This window comes from Sarcophilus harrisii, chromosome 4 (genome assembly GCF_902635505.1).
Source record: "Sarcophilus harrisii chromosome 4, mSarHar1.11, whole genome shotgun sequence".
NCBI lineage: Eukaryota > Metazoa > Chordata > Mammalia > Dasyuromorphia > Dasyuridae > Sarcophilus > Sarcophilus harrisii.
The window spans coordinates 177,958,595-177,977,557 of NC_045429.1; the positions used below are offsets into that span (position 1 = coordinate 177,958,595).

The 18,963-nt window shown below is 33.2% G+C and overlaps 1 pseudogene; it reads left to right on the forward strand.

Annotated features, from left to right (window-relative positions):
• The window catches only part of LOC100915094, a 124,857-nt pseudogene that overhangs the window by 83,811 nt on the left and 22,083 nt on the right, over window positions 1–18,963 (forward strand).

The window sequence follows — 18,963 nt, forward strand, 5'->3', positions numbered from 1 at the left end:
CTGCATATTTGAAATGAATAGCAAGTTATGGTTAGTAAATTTGCAGTTTTATGTACAATCTTTTTTATTGTATACTGTTATAGAAATTCTTATTTTATTCATAAAGATGTATTAAAGTAAAAAAAAAGGAATAAACATTTACAAAATATAAATTTCCTTTCACGATATAATTTATTTTAAAATATTATATTTTATACTTAATGTGTAATGATATATGTACTTGGATTATAAGTCTTAGGAAATGGAAATATGTATTTAGGAAACTTGGTATTTGGTAAACACTAACATTTTATTAATGCAATACTTTTAATATTTGGCCTTGATGCTCTTTGGAGATAAATGACCTTTTTCAAAGGTCATGCCAGTTGAACTTAAGCACTGGCTAGTCCTTTGAAGTTACAAAGACCTCAAGACCATAACGTGATGAATAGTGAATCAGCAATTTAAGAATTTGTCCAACTAAGTCCAAAGGGATCATCCTTGAGAGAATAGAACATTGGGTGGAGGGAGATATTTTTTATGTCATTAGATGCTTGGGAAAACCATCTACTAACCTATATACAAATTTCAGTGTGCATCTGTAGAGGGCATACCTGTGACAATGAAATCATGCATGAGAGATAGTATATTGTTATCTTGAAGAATTTTCTTTTTCTATAGATATAGATATATATTGGGGGGGGGGGATAGGTGTTTGATGGGGTGGGTAGGTGTGCGCAAATACACAGAAGTTTAAAAAAAAACCTGGACATGGAAAATGTTACTCCATGATCAAATATCTTTTTTGTGAAAGCTATTCAAAGTGTACTATGGTCTGAAACTCATCTGTAAGCATCTGTAAGCACTAATGTGCTCACAGGATCAGAGGATGTGATCAGGGAAACCCTGTGCACTTGCAATATTTCTAAGACCTTGATTAATCCTAATGAATGCTATTGACAATTTGCTATTTAGTTACCCTTATTTTTTAAGTTGACCTCTTAAGGTGTGCTTAATATTCCATGACAGTATATTCAGGAAAAGCTGTTCTGGTTTGTGTATTTTCAATTTAGAATATGTTCTTTACTTAGTACTAAAAGGTCATTTTGAATAAATCACAGGGAGGACAGCAAATTGTCCTAGTTTATCTCCTGACTGAATGGTGCAAAAGACTGTAGGATAGAAACCAATTACTAATTTCCCCATATACTTAGAAGAATGCTTGGCTCTTTTCACCTATTATTGATCAAATGAGTGATTTGAGTTGATGATACTGTTCCTTGGAAAGTTCATGCAAAGGTGATGTATATTCTTTTTTTCTTTATATCTCCTAAAAGGAAAGCTAAATGTCAAGTTCTAAGAATGGAAGAAAGAACAGAGAACAAAGCAATTAGAAGAAAATAAATGTGTCTAACTGGGCACAGAGCCACACTAGTGTGCCTACTTTATATCACTTGAAAGATTGAGTTCACAAAGGTGGTTTAATACCATGCTTCGAAATATTGAACAAATAAATTTGATTCACAGAATCATAGAACTTAGAGCAGGAAGTGATCGCAACATCTATCCAGTAAAAACACCTATGTGAAAAGGAACCTCCACTGTAACAAACCTAATAAGTGATTATCCAGTCTCAACTTGAAGATATCCAGGGATGGGGACACTTTTGATGAAACTCATTCTCTTTCTAGGCCAATATAATTTTTAGAAAGATTTTCCTATAAACAAGCCTATATTTAAATCTTCACAATTTCTATGCATTGCTCCAAATTCTGCCCTTGGATATTGTCAACTGAACCAAACCAAGCTCTAACCTCTGGATCTCCAGAGCTATACCAAACAAACAGAAGTTTAATTTCAAAGTGAGAGAAACAACTTGAAAGTGAAGTCCTCCTATCTAACAGGGTGGTGGGGATGACCCTTTTAATTATAGCAGGGATAGGTTTTTAACTGTGGAAATTACAAACAACTGAACCACAACACAGGCATTCTTGGATCCTATATGAACAATCTCAAAGTTGTTGGGATTGTTGAGTCTTGTGATTATTCAGCGAAACACAAAATTACCGTTAGGATGACTAGAAACAGCAGTAAGACTTCTGGTTTGGTTATCTTGGTGGTTACAAATGAAGGGGATTGTTAGCATGTCAGGGGATCTTATTAATCACTTTAGTTGAAATCTCATCTTCCAAATCTGGGTACTTTGAAAAGAAGGGGAGCCCCACAAATCTAAACAGTAGAATCATTATACATATCATATAGATCAATATTGAAATTATAGATCATCTTACACTAGGGTCAAACAAAATAAACCTACATCTTCCATATGAAATATATTACTTGTGAGTATTCTCCAAGAGTTTATCCTAGCCTTCTTTTGTAATCTTGTCAGCTCTTCTGGAGCTATCATGAATTTATCCATTATGTCTATGCAATTCATATATAAGTAAATTTGGGTGAATATATAAGAGATTGCTAGATTTCAGAGTGCAGGAGGGAAGGTAATCTCCATGAAGCTGGAAAAAGAGATTGGGGGAAAAGTTATAAAGTGAGGAGTTTGTTTCATCCTAGAGTCAATAGAGGAGTTACCTGGTTAAAACTGTGATTAAGAATAACTGCTTTGATTGTGATATGGGATGTTATTTTCTTCTGAGTGTGTGTTTTCATCTTCCTTATCATCATAATAATTGTTAAAGTAGAGCTCCAAATTGGGAATTATGCCCAAAAGGCTATCAAACTTTACATACTCTTTGATCCAACAGTGTTTCTACTGAGTCTGTATCCCAAAGAGATCATAAAAGGGAAAAAGACCCACAAGTGCAAAAATTTTTGTAGCAGCCCTTTTTGTAATGGGAAAGAACTGAAAACTGAGTGGATGCCCATCAGTTGGGGAATGAGTGAAAAAGTTATAGTATATGAATGTTATGGAATATTATTGTTATATAAGAAACAATCAGCTGATGATTTCAGAAAGGCCTGGAGAGACTTTCATGAACTGTTGCTGAGTAAAGTGAATAGAACCAGGAGAATGTTGTACACAGCAACAGCAAGATTATGTGATGATCAATTGTGATGGTCTTGGCTCTTTTTAATAATGAGGTGATTCAGGCCAATTCCAATAGACATGATGGAGACTAAATGTGAATCACAACATAGTAAAATTTCACCTTTTGTTGTTGTTGTCTGCTTGCTTGGTTTTGTTTTCTTTCATTTTTTCCTTTTTTGATCTAATTTTTCTTGTGCAGTGTGATAAATGTGGAAATATGTTTAGAAGAATTGTACGTTTAAGCCTATATTGGATTACTTGCTGTCTAAGGGAGGGGGGAGGAAGGGAGGGAGAAAAATATGCAATACAAGGTTTTGCAAAGGTGAATGTTGAAAACAATCTTTGCATGCATTTTGAAAAATAAAAATCTATTAAAAAAATAAAAATTTCCCAATTAAAAAAAATAAATAAATTTGGGCTCCATTTCCAAGATATACAGGATGTCCTAATGTATTTTCAGATATCCTTTTAGAGACCTGATTATAAACACTCTTTCCTGCTCTGGAATTGTGAAGAGTGTCTCTGCTCCACTATGGCTTTAGTGCTAAAGCAACAGTCCTTTCTCAGTTCTAATAAAAAAGACCTCCTGTGAGCTAAGGCCTCCAGAAACTACTGCTATCACCACCAATTTCCAATCCTAGTTTGTTGGTTTCCCAAGGCCTCCTCACCCTACTGATAAACCTTTCCCGCTGACTTTCCATGTTGTCTTTGTTGTCCTTAGGCTGAGATATGTAGAAATTGCAAGTATTGTTCCTGATTCAGAGGCCAAGGCCAATTTCTGCTTTGCTGGCACCCAGGCTGGGACTGAGGTTGTACTGGCAGGGTCTATACAAAGACTTTCTACTAGACTTCTACCCTGATGCCACAAAATTTCCTGCTTATCTTTTAAGTTATCTTCAGCTGGAAAATGTTCTGCTCCATCCTTTTGTGTGTTCTGATACTCTAAAATTTGTTTAAAGTCATTATTTAAAGGAATTTGGAGCAGTTTGGGCAAGAATGAATTGCTGCCTTTATTTTGCTATCTTGGTTTTGTCTCCAGAAATGTATATTCTTGCAAATATTTATCCACTTCACTTAGATTGGTAGGTTGACAAATATAATTGGGCAAAATAACCACTAATTATTGATTTAATTTTATTTTTGTTGGTGGTGCATTCATCCTTTTCATTTTTGAAACATAATTTGGCTTTCTTCTTTTTAAAAATAAATTTAACCTATGGTTTATCTACTTTTACTATTCCTTTCTTCCCCATAATACTGGCTCCTATTTTTATGGTTTTCTTACGTTCAGTATTATTAATCTCTTTTTTGAATAGTTTCATCCTTTGTACTTCTGATTCCAGGATTTGGCATAGTGTATGTTGCTTAATAAATGTTTATTGATTGGCTAATTGAAAATTAAACTGTTTCTACTTTCAATAATTTGGTATTCTGTAAATAGCAAATGTGTCTGTAAGTATACAATCCATAAAAATTAAAGGCATAGATACAAGTATATACAGAAAAGTTAAATATAAAATAGTTTGGGAGAGAGGGCACAAAGAATTAAGGAATTTAACCAATGTACTGCTGTGAAGTTTGAGAAATTCATCAGACAAAAAACTTAACATAAATTCTATTTTAATCAAGGTTTAATAGAATAGACTTAGAGGATAGAACTCATTAACATTCACATTCAATTTATGTCATGACTAAATTAATCTTTTCAAATTTCAACTGGCTTTTAAAAATATGCATTTGCTAAGGGGATTTTGGAAGAAAAACCATAAAATTTGTTTGAGGCATAGGACAAGATAATGGTTGTCTTTGTTTTCTTGTGGACAAAAATGTTTCTTTGACTGTCTAACTTCTAATGATGAGGCTCTCTGAACCTAGCTAAAGTGGTTCTTTAGCAGAAAGTCTATAATTAGGAGTATAAACTTCTTTGATAAATTTGAATAATAAAAAATCCAACATTCAAAATTATGATTTACTTTGAATTTTTGTTCAACACACTTCTGTCAGGAAGTAGTGGTTTGCATCTTTAATCCTCTGGAATCATGGTAAATTATTAAATTGGTTGGAGTTTTTGTGTTCTTCAAAGTTATTCATTTTTACCATGTGTTATAGTCTAAATATTCTGTACAGTTTACTTCATTGGATTAATTCATATAAATCTTCTCAGGTTTCCTTGAAACTTCTTTTTTTGGTACATAATAGTGTTCCATTATATGCATATGCCATAATTTTTTTTAGCCTTTTCAGTTCCCAGGTCTCAAATGAATTTATTTTTGTTTGTTTCTTAAAGATAAATTCAGTGGAATATTAGAAAACTTATACTAGGTTGCTATCACTGTGAAGAGAGGAGGGAAGATCCTGAGACCAAGGATTTATATTAACTCATTTTCCTTATAAACTAGGAGTTAGTTCAGTTGTATCTAACTAGCTGAAGAAGTACAAATACTTTCAGTTCTTTCTAGAATTTGATGCTCTAAGGCAAAAATTTTCTAATCCCATCCTGTTATCACTGCAACTCCTTTATAATCATTTGTCCATCATTTGCCCACTGTCACCTTGGAAATCTCTACTTTTAAAATACCTGAATCCAAGTGGAAGAATTGTTTAAAAAGCATCCTCCCCCCCCCCTCCAGAATTGGCAATTTGTACAATTGTCATGATTTTGCTTTCCAGTAGAGTGCACTCAAAAAGTGTCAAATGACTTTATCTAACTCAATAAAACTATCCAGAAACATTTACTACTCCTGATTTTTATCTGTCTTTCTCACTGGGAATATCTTTACCTCAACACCCTAGCTCATACCCTGTGATTCAGAGTGGCCTTTTATAGAATACAGCAGCACTTCAAACATCATAGTGGCCCAATTGGTAGGACAGTTCTAAATCAGTCAGCCTTGTGGCTTTCATAATGCAAGGGAAGTTACTTGACTGTCAAAGTACAAAGGTACTTTTTACCCTTTTGTCATTGAAGACAGATGTAGTCACCAGTGTAATGGGCTGAGGTTTGAGTTGATGCATTGAGGTCCCAAGTAAGTGAGGCTAAATAGTAATTGGGCTATACTCTATTAATATACATGATTGGATAAAGAATGGTCCCTGCCCACTCTCCGTGCAAGTCCTGATGTGTTGTAGAGGAAATGACGATTTTGGTGGATGGAGGCAGAGAGAGACAGGAAGAGAAGCTGGGAGAGATTGGGCCTGGGTTCCATACTCCTAGCTGCTGGTCGTGTGGCTGCTGATCTAGCTAGCTTCTTGACTCAGCTCCACACATTGCTATCGCCGATTCTCTTCCACCTCCAATCCTTCTTCACTGAGAATAAAGACTGATGATTTTCCCCTAACCTGAATTCCTGACTCCTGCTGATTTAAAAATACGTGATCTTCACACACGAGTTCCTGTTTTTCAGGGCTTAGGTAGAATGATGAAAAATCAAGTCTGCCAACAGGCAATCTTCTTGCCCTTTTCAAGAATATGATTGTTCATTTCTATGTGATAGCATAACATTATGGTCTGTTATCCACTTTTTGTACTTGGGCTCAGAGACTGCCCCATGCAAAACAGCTTAGTAGAGACACCAAACACTGAGTTTGGTGTCAGCAGACTTGGGTTCAAAGGCTTAAGCAATTAGAATTAGAAGATACTTCAGAAGACATTTAGTCCATTTCCATCATTTCATAGATAAGAAAATCCAGAATCAAAGAATTTAAGCAATTTGGCCAAGATAGCACAAATAATAGGAATCTATTGGGTGATCTGAAACTAGGTTTTCTGAGTGTAGAGCTGAAGCTACTCCACAAGGTCATGCTCTCTTTTTTAGTTCCAACCCTAGGTCTACCACTTATTACTTATATATTCTTCAGCAAATCGTTTCCCTTTTCTGTCTTATTTCTGACAAATGAAAACTCAGAGGAATAGATATAATCTCTGAATTACCTCTGAGCTCTAAATTCCCTCTGAGCTCTAAATCTCATGATTCTATATTCTTTCTCCTCTCCATGATAATAATAATACATATCATTTGTGCAGCACTTACTATATGCAATTATTATTTCATTTGATCCTCACAATAGCCATGGGAAATAAATGCTATTATCTCCCCCATTTTACACATGAGGAAACTGAGATAATCAGAAGTAAAATGACTTGTCTAGGTTGCTAGTGTCATATAACTATATGGCTATATGGCTAGTGTCATATAGTCTAGGACACTATATGATGACATAGTGTCATCATCACATTTGAACTCAGATCTTCCTGATTTCAAATCCTGCCTCCCTCCACTACACCATCTAATTATCCACTAATTCAATTAAATTTAAGAAACATTTATGAGGAGGAAATGAAGCGAAGATAGCAGGGTAAAGGGAAGAAATCACCCAACCTCTCCCCCAAATTTCTCCAAATTCCATTAAATAATGACTTGTTCTAGGGACTTCTGAATCAGTGTCAGTATTGGCAGTTTCTAGACCTCTGAGCTGGGAAGATACCATAGAGGACTTGGAAAGTCAGCAGAAAAGGTCTGGGGCAACAGGGGGAGTTCAGCATGCAATCTTACTGCTGATCATGCAGTGCATTCTGGGCCCCACCCTAGCTTGAGCATCAGCAAAGCAGAACTCAGTTGTTTTGGCACACTAGCTCACAGCTACCATGGACAGGACCATTTATAACAATTCTAGGTCAGAAAAAAATGATTATGGTCAGGTGCCTAAAAAGATCTCAGAAAACAACTGCATAAAATTCCTCCACCCTGAAAATAGAGCTCTACTTCAACAAAGAGATTTTAAAGCAAAATAATATGCTAGATGACAGAAAAAGTTCCTGACCATAGAAAATGATTGTGGTGACAAGAAAAATCAAAACACACAGTCAGATGATAATAGAGTCAAAGCTCCTACATCCAAGCCTCCAAGAAAAATAAGAATGGGATTTTGAAAATTAAGTAAGAGAAATGGATGAAAAATTAGGAAAAGAATTGAGAATGGTGCAAAAAGAAATACAAAAAACTAATGAGAAGAATGCCTTTAAAAGCAAAATTGGCCAAATGGCAAGGAAGATACAAAAGCTCACTGAGGAAAATATCCCCTTAAAATTAGAATTGAGCAAATGAAAGCTAATGATTTTATGAGAAATCAACATACAATAAAAGAAAATAAATAGAAAAAGTTGTGAAATATTTCATTGGAAAAACAACTGACCTGGAAAATAGATCCAGAAGAGATAATTTAAAGATTATTGGTTTACTTGAAAATCATGAAAAAGCCTGGACATCATCTTTCAAGAAATTGTCAAAGAAATCTGTCTTGATATTCTAGAATTAGTGGGTAAAATAGAAATTGAAAGAATTCACTGATCACTTCCTGAAAGAGATACCAAAATGAAAACTCCTAGAAATATTATAGCTAATTTCCAGAAATCCCAGATCAAGGAAAAATATTGTAAGCATCCAGAAAGAAATAATTCAAGTATAGTGGAGTCACAGTCAGGATCACACAAAATTTAGCAGTTTCTACATTAAAGAATTGCAGGACTAGGAATATGATATTCTGGGGTGCAATAGAGTTAGATTATAACCAAGAATCAACTACCCAGGAAAACTGAGTATATTTCTTCAGGAAAAAATGTAAACAGTCAATGAAATAGAGAATTTTCAAGCATTTGTGGTAAAAAGAACAGAACTGAATGGTAAATTTGTTTTAAAATATGGGACTCTGGAGTAGCATAAGGTGATAATCAGTAGAGTGATACCATAAGAGACTTAATAAGGTTTATCTGTTTGCATTTATACATGGGAGGATGCTATTTGTAACTTAAAACTTATAATTATAGAAGTTAAAAGGAGTATATGTAGATAGAAGGCAGAAGTGTGCACTGAAATAAAGGGATAGTATCTTTAAAAATGATGAAATTAAGGAGTGAGGAGGAATATACTGGGAGAAAGGAAAAGGGAGAAGTAGAATTGTGTAAATTATCTACCATACAAAAAGAGCCAAGAAAAAGCTTTTATAGTGAAGGGGAAAGGGGAGAGAGGAGACAGAGTGAGTAAACCTTGCACTCATCAGAATTGATTCAAAGAGGAAATTTCTCATTATTATGGTTGTTAGAAGGAGTATATATAGACAGAGGGCACAGGTGTGAGCTGAATATGAAAGGATAATATGTTTAAAAATGATGAAGTTACCTAAATGTATATTCTAAAGCAGCAACCATCAAAAACATTTGGTACTGCCTAAGAAATAGAGTAATGCTTCATTGGAATAGAATAGATATACATGACACAACAATCAAGACATATAGTAATCTAGTTTGATAAACTCCCAAACTCTAGCTTCTGGAATAAGAACTCACTATTTGACAAAAATTGATGAGAAAACTGGAAAATAATATGTCAGAAACTCGGCATATACCTATATCTCACACCCCATACCAAAATAAGGTCAAAATGAATACATGATTTGGACATAAAAGATGATACTATAAATAAATTAAGAGAACAAAGGATAATTTACTTATCAGTTCTTTGGAGAAAGAAGGAATTTATGACCAAAGAAGAACTAGAGAACATTATGAAAGGCAAAATGAATAACTATGATTATATTAAATTAAAAAAAGTTTTTGCACAAACAAAATCAATAGAAACAAGCTTAAAACAGAAATACAAAGTTGGGGGAAAATTTTTATAACCAGTGTTTTTGATAAAAGTCTTCTTTCTAAAATATAAGAACTGTGTCAAATTTATAAAAATACAAGTCATTTCCCAATTGGTAAATGGTCAAAGAATATGAACAGACAATTTTCAGAAAATGAAATTAAAGCCATCTGGTAGTCACATAAAAATGCTCTAAATCACTATTGATTAGAGAAATACAAATTAAAACAATTCTGAGGTACCACTTCATCCTCATATTGACTAAGACGACAGGAAAAGATAATGATAAATGTTGGAGGGAGTGTGTGAAAACTGAGACACTAATATATTGTTAGTGAAGTTATGAAATGATCCCACTATTCTGCAGAGCAATCTGGAATTATGCCTAAAGGATTATAAAACTGTACATCCCTTTGACCCAGCAGTGCCATTACTAGGTGTGTATCCCAAGGAAATCATAAAAGAGGGAAATCCACATGTGCAAAAATGTTTGTAGCAGCTCTTTTGTGATAACAAAGAAATTGAGTGGTCCCCATAAATTGGGGAATTCTGATTAAGCTGTGATATATGAATGTAATGGAATATTATTATTCTATAAAAATGATGAACAAGCTGACTTTAGAAAGATCTAGAAAGATTTACATGAACTGATGCTGAGCAAAACAAGCAGAACCAGGAATACATTGTACACAATAATAGTAAGAATGTATGATGATCCAACTGTGAAAGACTTGGCTCTTCTAAATGGTTCACTGATCCAAAGCAATCCCAATAGACTTTGGGATTAAAATAAATAAATAAATTTAAAAATATAAATAAATAAAATTCTGTCTCTGAAACTCAAAAAAAAAAAATGAAATTAATGAGTGAGAGCAGAATGTAGTAAAAAGAAAAAAAAAAGTGGAATGGTGTAACTTGTCTGCCATGAAAAAAAGAGGCCATAAAATTTTTTTACAATGGAGGGGAAGAGAGGGAGGAGACTTGGTGTGAGTGAATCTTACTCTTATCATAATTGTCTTAAAGAGGAAATAACATACACCCTTAATATGGGTAGAGATATCTATCTTATCCTGTAGAAAATAGAAGGCAAGTTGGATAAGGGAATGGAGAGAATGATAAAAGAGAAAGCATATTAGGGAGAAAGTGGTTGGTTGTAAAACATTTTTGAGGACAGAGGGTGAAAGGACAAAGAGAACAGAATAAATAGGGAAATAATTTGCAATCATAATTGTAAAAAAGAAATTTGAAGTAATTTTCTCTGGTAAGGCCTCCTTCTCAAACACAGAGGGAATTGAATCAAGTTTATAAAAAATAAGAGCCATGTCCCAATTGATAAATGATCAAAAGATATGATCTATGCCCGCAGGGCTATAAATTCATGCATAGCCTTTGACCAAACAATGCCATTGTTAGGCATGAATACCCAAAACATATTTTTTTTAAAAAGGAAAAGAACCTATATGTACAGAAATATTTGTAGCAACACTCTTTTCAAGGCAAAAAAAAAAAAAAAATGGAAATTGAGGGGATGTCCATCAATTAGTGAATGACCGAATAAATGGTAGCATGTAATTTTCATGGAATATTATTTTTCATGGGAAATGATGAACAGAATGCTTTCAGAAAAAAAAAAAAAAAAAACCTGGAAAGTCCTCCATTAACTCAAGCAAAGCGAAATGTACTGCATTCAAACTAATAGCAATGTTCTGGAATGACCAGCTGTAAATGACTTTGCTTTTCTCAGCAGTTCAATGATCCATGACTACTCTGAATGACTTCTGTTGAAAAATCCCATCCATACCCAGAGAAGAAACTGATTCTGTCTGAATACAGATTGAAGCATATTCTCTCAGTTTTTAAACTATTTTTCTTGAGGGTTTTTTCTTTGTTAGGGTGGTAGGACTATATTTTCTTTCACAACAACTTTTATGGAAATGTTTTGTATAACTTCACATATAGTTTCTTAATGGGGGTGAGGATAAGGGAGAGAATATGGAACTCAAAAGTTTTAAAAACAAATGTAAAAATTGTCTTAAATGTAACTGTGGGAAAATATTAAATTAAAAAGAAGTGGAAAAAATAATAGAATAAAACCAAGTAAAAAGAAACATTTAGGAGGTGCCTACTGTGCACTCTTTCTATATTCCCATCACTTCTGCTGTTATGTAGTCCTTTGACCATGAAGGCTTTGGTTATAGTTGGCTTAACTATTAACTTTTAAAGTAGAAGCTGATATTAGCATAAGTTTTTATATCTATCAAAGGAATTTCATTTTCATAAGGTGTTTGGTCTAAGGGTCCTTGAAATTCAAAGTAATCTCTAAAGGTAATTAGAAGAATTGGAGGAGCAATGGAGGAGATAGTTTAAGTATGAGGGTGTGTCTGGCACCTCAAAAGTCACAAAAGAAACCCAGCATAATTGAGGGGGGAAAATATTGGATTTAAATTGGAAGACCTGAGATGATGTTCATGCTCTAACTCTTACTAACCCTATCACCAAGCTTTTTGTGGCCTCGTAAAATGGAGATAATAAGACACTATTATCTACTTGGCAGAATTGTTCAGAGAACTGTAAGGCACTATAAAAATAATGACACCTCACATTTATACATAGCTCTCCAATCTGCAAAGTACTTTCTTTACAATGAAAATTCCAGGTAAATCTTATTATCTTCATTATATTGATGAAAAAACTGAGATATAAGGAAGTCAAGACATGTCCTGAGTTCCGTAGTAAGAGTCAGCATCAGGACTTGAACAGAACAGTCAGAACAAAATCAGGACAGATTTTCTGACCCAAAGTACAGACTTGGTCCACAAAACCCAGTGGTTTCTAAATGTGAGTCATTATTGTCAAAATCCATAAATCAACAGTCCTTTATTAAATGCCTTATATATGTCAGGTACTGTACTAAATACTGACAAATGCAACAACTCAATCTTAAGGAGATGACATTGTATTAGAAAGATAACATGTAATGGTGTAAAGTTACCCATATATATATAACCTGTAAATAAAAGGCTATTAAATAAAAAAATAAAAATAAAAATAAATAAATACATTCTGTTCAATCAATCGGTGAAGGTTAACTCTAACAATAGCACATGGTCTTTAAAGCATCAAGAAAACAACCATTTTCCATTTAAGAACTATCATTTCATATTTTTATATTATGGCATATGCATATTACAGATAACTTCAGAAATTCTAAATTTAGAACTTTGTTTTAATTCAAAAAGACTCATGATGGAAAATGTTATACACACCTAGAAAATGAACTGATTTAAAAAAAAAAAAAGAACAGATTGAAGCATAAAAAAAAGAAAGATAACATGTACACATGAAAGTATATCTTGAATACTTATCTATAGAATAAATCTACAGTAGTTCGATGCTTCTTTTGTCTTTTTAGTCTTTTCTAGTTCTTTCTGATGCCATTTACATTTTTTTTGGCAAAGATCCTGGAGTGGTTTGCCATTTTCTTCTCCAGATCATTTTACAAATGAGGAAATTTAGGCAAATAGTACAAACAGTACTTTTAGTAGTACTTTATAGTTACAAAATCCAACAGTATCTTTGATCCTGAGAATAACTGTAAGAGAAACAGTGGACATAGAAGCATCAGCAACTACAATTTAGATTTTTGTAGCATTTTAGAATTTGCAAAGTTTTAATTTCTACCTGAATGATAAAAAAGTGAGGCATAAAGAATTCAAATAATCTGTCCCAAGATCACAATATAGTCATTGGGAGAAGCCTCTTTTTATTACTTTCCTTTGTAACATTAACCTTGTTTTTATCATCAAAACATTGTCATATACTTTATGTTAGTGCTGAACAATCTTTCTAGTGACCATTGTTATTATATTTGTTTACAGTAGTAATACCTATCATTGATATAGTGTTTTGCCATTTATAATAACATCATGAAGTAGGTAATTGAAAAACTTCATTTTAAAGGTAGGAATTAAGGCTCCATGAATTGTCCAGGGTCACATAGCTAGTGTTGGAGTAAGAATGTTAACTAAGTTCTACTCAGTTTTAACCCAATGATCCTTCCACTGTATCACACACTCACTGGCCAACTGAATTTATACACAATTGAAATTATAATGATCATTTTGGTAACAGAAAGACATCTATAAAAAGTCCAAGAAATGTATAATTGTTCAAGACAATTAATAATAAAATTAAACAAAACAATTAGTAAAAAGACTAGTGGGAATAGTCTATAATCTTTGAAGATATGAAATAGAATATACAAAGGAAAGTATGAGGATATAAGGTCAAAGAGTGATCAAGAAACTCCTTGGGCCAAGTGGAACAAAGATTAAAATAAAATAGTCTTAGCAGATTAATGAAAATTTATAAATAGGACAGCTGCACCAGTAGCTTCCCATCTACTAAAGCAAGACTTTGCTACTTCAACAAAAGATATATACATTGCATTTACAGAAATATCCACTTCAGCTAAATCCTTAAGTCTTGTAGGACCTACCCATTTTCCTCTCTTGTCTGCTGAAGGAAAGTCACCACCCCAAAACATTAAACATTCTCCTCTTCCCAGTTTGTACATTTGTATCAACCTGGCTTGACTATTTTTTTGCCTTAAAGTAAGACTATAAGAAGAATTGTTGATTTTGCATGTAACAAAGGGCATTTGTCTGACTATTCATTAAAATGTTTGCTTGGGACCCATATTTTATTGTTACGTTGCTGAGTTAGCTCAGAGCATAAGAAATTTAGTGGAAAATAAGGATGACAGCTAAGAACAGATAACAAGGACAGGGTGATAGAGAAAGAAGGACACAAGATGACTTCCAAAGTTCTTTCCAACTTGGAGTTCCTGTTATTCTGTATTCTGATATTGTAAGCAAACCATTCACTCAAAAAGTATTTCTTAATCTCCTCCAATGAGCCAGGTACTATGCTAAGTGGTAGAAAAAATAATAGAGAGTAAAATATATGGATGGTAAATTGGAAGGCAGAATCATAAATAAAAGACCGATATAAGAGCCTGGTGAACACATGCATGACAATCTATTTGAAAAGGGATTTTGTTTGTGTTTTCAGTTTTAAAAAACAAATGATCAATTATGTCCTATAAAGTAGGGGTGGGAAATATCTTTCCTGCAGGTGGTATAAGGTCTTTGAAATCAGTTGCTAAGGCAATGGCAAGCCATAATGAGCTGAAAGTTAAGTATAACAACCTTCTACTGCTTGAGTTCTATAAATTGTCATTTTGCATAGTCCACAAATGATGTTACAAATATCCAAATGACCCTTGGAAGAAAAAAGGTTCCTCATCTTGATATAAGCAAACAATAGTAACAATAATAAAAATATCATTATCACCATGGTAAGTTTGAGAATCTGAGTAAACAAAACAATTATTATACTATCATGTCAACATCAATTGTTTCTTTTCTCCTTTTGTATATGCCAACAGTACATTATACATACATAGGTACAAATATATGTGTGTATACACACATATATATGAATGTGTATATGTATATATATCATAAGATATATATATATAGATAGATACACATATGCATATATACAAACATACATATTCCATTATCCCTCTCAATAAATATTCTTTGACTAGTTAGTAAAAGTCTAAAGAGCAGAAACAGATATAGGATTTATAAATTCTTGATCTGGAAGAGAACTTAGAAATTATTGCGTCTAACCCCCTTGTTTTTCTGATGAGGGAAGTGAAACACAGTCTATATTTTTCTTCCTCTTTATCCCCTTCTCCTGACTTCACTGATTTATTTTCTTTTGATCCTAACAAAAAATTCTCCTCTTAGAAGTCATTGATGATGGGCCTTAATAGCTTTCCTCTAAAACTGTCTTCGATTGATTCTATATATATCTTATGTGTACATAGATATTTGCATGTTTTCTCCCATATTAGAATGTGAGATTCTCGAGAATAGGAATTATTGTTAATATTTATCTTTCTTAGTTTCTCTAGTGTTAAGCACAGTTCTTGGCACATAGTAAGTACTTAATAAGCCCTTGTTTATTTGACATACTCAGAGCTGGAGTTCATATTAAAAACCTATAAGAACAAGTTCAAAGTTCAAATTTCTTTCCCTTACATTCTACTGAATGTATACTTTAAGTATAATCAATTTTATATGGTCAATAAATATCAAAAAAAGAATAGATTTCTCTCTGAGTACTGAGGTATTATAATAGAATTTACTGTGATTTATCAGAATTTACCATCAAGTTAATGAAGCCCAACAAAATAGAATAGTTGTAGTTACAAAGATGTACTCCTGTACTCCTGAGAACAATGGGAATTCTTGAGAACCTACAGTTTGGCACCATTATATCCTCAGTAAGAGTAACTTGGATCAACTGTGATGTGGTTTCTATCTGAATGAAAATAACTCCAGTCTTCTGTAATGCATGTTAATAGCAGAGAATGTCGATTAGCCTGTCAGTTCCTTTTAACAAAGAAGAAACAGTAATGCAATTGTACATGGAGAACTTATATATTTCAGAAAAGATAAACGGTCTAATACCATTTCCAAAAATCCAAACAGTATGAAAAAAGAGAGATTTCTACTATCCTCTAGTTTATTTTATTTTATTTTTTTATTTTCTAGTAATTCCTGTTCTCTTTAGCGATAAAAGACTCTGCCATCACAATTGGTACACTACCATCCCCCACTATTGTTACAAGTCACTAATAATGTGTTATCTTTGATATTACAAATGGCTTGGGTAATATTAAGTATCATTTAGATATGTAGCTGCATGACAAGATTACAAGCTCTGAAACTGAAGGTCCACTTTAGAATTAGGCATTTCATGGTCATCAAGTCTTACATATTATTAGTTTCAATATAACAAACAGCCTGGTCAAATGGGTTGAAGACCTAAATAAGGTAAAAGGAGAAAGAAAACTTTTTAGTGAATTTGAGCTTTCAATCCTAATTATTCTACTTATTGGCTATGAGGCCTCAGTACAAATTACTTATTCTACTCCATTTTTTGTTTTGACATATTAAATTAAGAAAAGAAAGCTTACCTATTTCTTAGGACAAGGGAAATTAGCATTCATTAAGGGCCAGAAATAACTATTTTCTTGGCCTTGGAAACATATAGCATATTCTATAATTCAGGAACTAAATGATAGACCAAGATAAAATCAGATGATAAATTTCATAAAACAAGAATGAAAGATAAAATATTCGGCAATCATCTACTTTTTGGAGTATATACTTTATTATTTTTTTTATTTAATAGCCTTTTATTTACAGGATATATTCATGGGTAACTTTACAGCATTAACAATTGCCAAACCTCTTGTTCCAATTTTTTACCTCTTATCCCCCCCCCCCTCCCTAGATGGCAGGATGACCAGTAGATGTTAAATATATTAAAATATAAATTAGATACACAATAAGTATATATGACCAAAACGTTATTTTGCTGTACAAAAAGAATCAGACTCTGAAATATTGTACAATTAGCTTGTGAAGGAAATCAAAAATGCAGGTGTGCATAAATATAGGGATTAGGGAATTCAATGTAATGGTTTTAGTCATCTCCCAGAGTTCTTTTTCTGGGCATAGCTGGTTCAGTTCATTACTGCTCCATTGGAAATGATTTGGTTGATCTCGTTGCTGAGGATGGCCTGGTCCATCAGAACTGGTCATCATATAGTATTGTTGTTGAAGTATATAATGATCTCCTGGTCCTGCTCATTTCACTCAGCATCAGTTTGTGTAAGTCTCTCCAGGACTTTCTGAAATCATCCTGTTGGTCATTTCTTACAGAACAGTAATACTCCATAATATTCATATACCACAATTTATTCAGCCATTCTCCAACTGATGGACATCCATTCAGTTTCCAGTTTTTAGCCACTACAAAAAGGGCTGCCACAAACATTCATGCACGTACAGGTCCCTTTCCCTCCTTTATAATCTCTTTGGGATATAATCCCAGTAGTAACACTGCTGGATCAAAGGGTATGCACAGTTTGATAACTTTTTGAGTATAGTTCCAAACTACTGTCCAAAATGGTTGGATTCGTTCACAACTCCACCAACAATGCATCAATGTCCCAGTTTTCCCACATCCCCTCCAACAATCATCATTAATTTTTCCTATCATTTTAGCCAATCTGACAGGTGTGTAGTGGTATCTTAGAGTTGTCTTAATTTGCATTTCTCTGATTAATAATGACTTGGAGCATCTTTTCATATGACTAGAAATAGTTTCAATTTCTTCATCTGAGAATTGTCTGTTCATATCCTTTGACCATTTTTCAATTGGAGAATGGCTTGATTTTTTATAAATTAGAGTTAATTCTCTATATATTTTGGAAATGAGGCCTTTATCAGAACCTTTGACTGTAAAAATATTTTCCCAGTTTATTGCTTCCCTTCTAATCTTATCTGCATTAGTTTTGTTTGTACAAAAACTTTTCAGTTTGGTATAATCGAAATTTTCTATTTTGTGATCAGTAATGATCTCTAGTTCTGCTTTGGTCATAAAGACCTTCCCTTCCACAGGTCTGAGAGGTAAACTATCCTGTGTTCCTCTAATTTATTAATAATTTCATTCTTTATGCCTAGGTCATGAACCCATTTTGACCTTATCTTGGTGTACGGTGTTAAGTATGGATCAATGCCTAGTTTCTGCCATATTAGTTTCCAATTTTCCCAGCAATTTTTATCAAACAGTAAGTTCTTATCCCAAAAGCTGGGGTCTTTGGGTTTGTCAAAGACTAGGTTGCTATATTTGTTGACTGTTTTATCCCTTGAACCTAATCTATTCCACTGATCAACTAATCTATTCCTTAGCCAATACCAAATAGTTTTGGTAACTGCTGCTCTATAATATAATTTTAGATCTGGTACAGCTAAGCCATCTTCATTTGATTTTTTTTTTTCATTAATTCCCTTGCAATTCTTGACCTTTTGTTTTTCCATATGAACTTTGTTATTTTTCTAGGTCATTAAAATAGTTTTTGGGAGTCTGATTGGTATAGCGCTAAATAAATAGATTAGTTTAGGTAATATTGTCATCTTTATTATATTTGCTCGCCCTATCCAAGAGCATTTAATATTTTTCCAATTGGTTAGATCAGACTTAATTTGTGTGAAAAGTGGTCTGTAATTTTGCTCATAAAGTTTCTGAATTTCCCTTGGCAGATAGATTCCTAAATATTTTATATTATCAGTAGTTACTTTAAATGGAATTTCTCTTTGTAACTCTGACTGTTGGATTTTGTTAGTGATATATAAGAATGCTGATGAC